Consider the following 4828-nt stretch of genomic DNA (forward strand, 5'->3'; position numbering starts at 1 on the left):
TTCATGTCCTTTCTCCTTCTCTTTACTTTATGTTGAAAAAATTTGTATTTAGAATGATCCAGCTGGATGGAGTTTAGATGATCCCCATTTTGTTGCAACATCTAAAGCAACACAATTAGGATCAGTTGAGTATGGGCCTTCTCTCCACCTGGCTGAATCAGGATATTGGCCTTGGCCACATCAGTGACATCAGACCAGAGTCTGATCTGGTACTTGTTGGCCTTGACATCCACAAGGAACACAAGTTGTGTTATGGTCTTCTCTTTTTTCTCACAGCAGACTCAGTGGTCAGGGAAAGTTCATGGAATTGTGGTGAAGTTGTTTCCCTGGGGGAATTTTTTTTAACCAGTGTTGGGGATTGGACCAAGGGCCTTGCACCACTAGCAAGTGCTCTACCTCTGAGCTCCATCCCTATCCCTGGTGATGCCCTTCTCAGGATATCTGATCTGCCTTTAGAGAAACAATATGGGGTCCACTGGTGGGTGGATTGTGAATGCATCTTTCTTTCTTGGTGCCAAGGATTAAACCCAGGCCTCACATAGGCCAAGCCTGCACTGAGCCACACCTCCAACGTTGGTATTTGTTTTGTTTTGTGGCTCTATATGCCTTTCAGCACTGCTTTCTTGGTCTTCAAAACCTTGGCTTTGAATTTGGAAAGAACAGGAGCTTTCTTCTTTGCTTTCTGAGACACTCTGGTGAAAAGGGTACATTGTAGAGCATATCAACTCCTCAGACCCATGTCATAATTTAGATCATAAGATTTTTTTTTCTATCTTGAAATCAAGTTTTGCTCTGTTGCCCAGGCTTACCTGAACCTGTGATCTTAGTGCCTTAACTTCTTGAATTAGTGGAATTACAGGCACACACTACATCACCTGTCCCATAAGGGTATTGATTGCCCTCCGTTTTAGAAGAAGTCAGGATTTTCCATTGTATTGATGACATTATCCTGACGACCTAGTAACTGAGAAGTAGTATGACATTTGTATCTTACATGGGAAAAATATATTTGAAAAAAATTTAGGGACTTCAACCTCATGAAAATAGAGGTCCAAAATTATGTGTAATGGCAAAATATTCCTTCTAAAGTGAGGGAGAAGTCATTGCATCTGGCCCCTCCTATAAACACCAAGAAGCACAGTGCCTAGTGGGCCTCTGGAATTTAGAGACAGAACATTCCTCATTTGGCAGTGCTACTCTGGGCCTTTTACTGAGTTACTTGAAAAGCTCCTGGTTTTGAGTTGGGCCCATAACAATAGAAAACCGTACCAGATGCATACTGCTATGCCTGTGGCAGGTAGGGATGTTATTTAGATCTGTCCCACTAGTTGAATTGATGCACAGGCCCCTTAAGATTTTGAATCAAAGCCCTCCTGTCTCCACAGGTAACTTTTTTTCCATTTGAGAAATTGATGTTGGCTTTCCATTGAATCTTAGCAGTCTTCACCACTGAGACTGAACAGTTAATCTTGGGCAACAAGTTCCATATGATCTAAGCTGTCCATCATGACCTATGTTTATCTGACTCATCAAGATATAAAGCTGTGTGTACATAGGAGCACTCAGTGTTAAAGCTAGTGGTGTATATGAGATCAGGCCTGAGCAGGCTCTGAAGGCAGAAGTCAAATACATGAAGAGGTGGCCCAAATATCCTGTCATTGCTGCCTACTACCTCCTCTTCCAGTCTGTATCTTTGGTCTCATGTCCTTATGGCTAGGTGACAGAGAAAGAAATCCTGGGCCTGATTGACAGATGATTCTTCATGGTGTGCAGGCAGCATGCATAAATGTTCAGCTGCCACACTACATCCTGTTCTTGGGACATCCTTGAATGACCCTGATGGATGGCCCCCACCCAGTGGTCAGAAGTTGATGCAGTAGACATGACTGCTAACTTTTCTTCAAGTGGAAAAAGTCCAAATGTACAATTATATATCAATTCATGTGACCAATGTATTGGCAGGATGTCAAGGACTTGGAAGGAACATTATAGTAATTTAGCGACAAGGAAGTTTGAAGAAAGTGGTGAATCCAGTAGAGGAAGAATTTAACAGTGAAATGGATAGGGTCAATCATTTTGTTGATTTCAGACAAGCTCTTTCCCCCATGCACTCCTCCTATTGCCAAATGTGCTGTTGATATACATGGTCATGGTGCCATGGCTGGTTTGGCATGAGCACAGCAACAAGAACATTCATTCTCCTGCCAAAGCCAACTTGGCTGTGGTCAAACTGCCAGCAGCAGTGACAACTCTGCCCAATATTTCACCAATTCCCTTGGTGATCAGCAGCTATCTGAGGCTAAGTCAATTACAGCGGACCACAACCATCACTGACAGAGCAAAGTTCTCTTCTTGTTGGAATGGACAATTACTTTCTATGGTATCTTCTCTATAGGCAATGCTGTTGCCAAAGTTTTGTCTGTGAGTCACAGAATACATTCTGTATCATTGTGATGTTCCACACAGCTTTGCTTCCGATCAAGGAAGTTACTTTACATCCAAAGAAGTAAGGCAATGGTTCAGTGCTCATGAATGTCACAGGACTTACCATGCTCCCTAGCATTCTGAAGCAGGTGTCTTCAAGGGTAGAATGGTGGAAGGGCTTTTGAAGAGATAGTTGAAATGTTAACAAGGTGACCCTACCATTGCAGGGCAAAGGCAGTTTCTCCAGGAGACTGACTATGCTCGAAATTATTGACCAATGATTTCATTGTCCTGGTTTCTCCCAGATCAGGAATCAAATGGAAATGGAAGTAGCAGCATGCCCTCATACCTCTAGTGCCACAAGGGCAAAATTTATTCTTCCTGTGCCAATAGGTTGGTGTTTTGCTGGCTTGAGTTCTAACATCAAGAGGCAGGGATGCTGCCACCATAGAACACATTGAAGTGAAAGGTAGGCAAAACCAACAGCCAATCAACAGAGCTACTGTTCTGGCTGAGATGATGGATCCTGTCTACTGAGAGGAAATTGGACCACTATTCCCCAATAGAATAAGGGCAACATGTCTGGAGAGCAATAATCCCCATAGCTCTCCCCAAAATGAAAATAGCTTTCAGCATTAGGCATTTATGGTTGTAGAAATATACATATACAACTTTTTTTTACCTTTTTTTAATATACAGTTTTGATTTGTATTTTCCTGAATGCAATCTTCATTTAATGTTTCTTCTAAATTTTTATTTGAAATATTATTTTAAAAATATAATTAAACAGGGGAGCCTGAGGCTTTCCCGAGCATACTACGTGCCTTCCTAGCCTGAAAGATCTGGCGGCGCTACTGCAGCAGCGGGAGTAGCGGAGCGAGGCGGAGGCTGTGCCCCGCACCACAGAGGGCAGTTCAGTCCCCTTCTGGGTCGCCACTGGCCTTGGTCACTGCCCGAGACTCCTTTGCCAGCTCTCTCTGCTGCTTTCCGGGCGCCATCCACTCCTCACCTCAAAGCCAATGTGAAGGAATCCCGGGGCGACGGTGGGGGCGCCCCCTTCTGCACCCCTCTCAACAATTCCTACCCCGGCATATGGGCGCACGAGCGCTCCGCGGAGGCGCGGGGCAACCTCACCCGGCCCCCAGGGTCCAGCGAGGACTGTGGATCAGTGTCCGTGGCCTTCCCAATTACCATGCTGATTACCGGCTTCGTGGGCAACGCTCTAGCCATGCTGCTTGTGTCTCGAAGCTACCTGCGCCAGGAGAGCAAACGCAAGAAGTCCTTCCTGTTGTGCATCGGCTGGCTAGCACTCACAGACCTGGTCCAGCAGCTGCTAACCAGCCCGGTGGTCATTGTCGTGTACCTCTCCAAGCAGCGTTGGGAGCAGCACGACCTGTCGGGGCGGCTGTGTACCTTCTTCGGTCTGACTATGACTGTTTTGGGGCTCTCCTCGCTCTTCATTGCCAGCGCCATGGCCGTCGAGCGGGCACTGGCCATTCGGGCGCCACACTGGTATGCGAGCCACATGAAGACACGCGCTACCCGTGCGGTGCTGTTCTGTGTGTGGTTGTCAGTACTGGCCTTTGCCCTGTTGCCTGTGTTGGGTGTAGGCCAGTACACTGTCCAGTGGCCCTGGACGTGGTGTTTCATCAGCACCGGGCGAGGGGGCAACGGGACTAACTCTTCGAACAACTGGGGCAACGTTTTCTTCGCCTCCACGTTCGCCTTCGTGGGGCTCTTAGCTCTGGCGGTCACCTTCGCCTGTAACCTGGCCACCATTAAGGCCCTGGTGTCCCGCTGCCAGGCCAAAGCCGCGGCATCGCAGTCCAGTGCCCAGTGGGGCCGGATCACAACTGAGACGGCCATCCAACTTATGGGGATCATATGCGTGCTGTCAGTCTGCTGGTCGCTGCTTTTGATAATGATGTTGAATATGATCTTCAGTGAGACATCTGTTGAGCACTGCAGAACGCAGACAGAAAAGCAGAAAGAATGCAACTTCTTCTTAATAGCCGTTCACCGGGCTTCACTGAACCAGATCTTGGATCCCTGGGTTTATCTGCTGCTAAGAAAGATCCTTCTTCGAAAGTTTTGCCAGGTAGCAAATGCGGTCTCCAGCTGCTCTAGTGATGGACAGAAAGGGCAGCCCATCTCATTATCTAATGAAATAATACAGACAGAAGCATGAAAGAGAACACTTAACCAACTTGCATGTTCACAGCTTTTGACAAGAAATAGCCCTAAACTTTGTGAATTAGGCATCTCTGGCATGCCACTGTTTATGCATTGAAGTGGAATTTTTATATAAAGCTAAATGGTCTGAGAAGCATAGATAAATCCTTATGTGCCAAAAGCACTGAAGCATAAACAAAGGGAAATATATTAATAACAGTCTAGTGTGTTT

At 46.3% G+C, this 4828-nt stretch overlaps 1 pseudogene; it reads left to right on the top strand.

Moving 5' to 3' along the window:
* Window positions 1-1284: 1284 nt before the first annotated feature.
* LOC113177450 (prostaglandin E2 receptor EP3 subtype pseudogene) lies at window positions 1285-4612 on the top strand (annotated as a pseudogene).
* Window positions 4613-4828: the final 216 nt, after the last annotated feature.

The sequence above is a fragment of the Urocitellus parryii genome, chromosome 8 (assembly GCF_045843805.1).
Source record: "Urocitellus parryii isolate mUroPar1 chromosome 8, mUroPar1.hap1, whole genome shotgun sequence".
In the NCBI taxonomy this organism is placed as follows: Eukaryota; Metazoa; Chordata; class Mammalia; order Rodentia; family Sciuridae; genus Urocitellus; species Urocitellus parryii.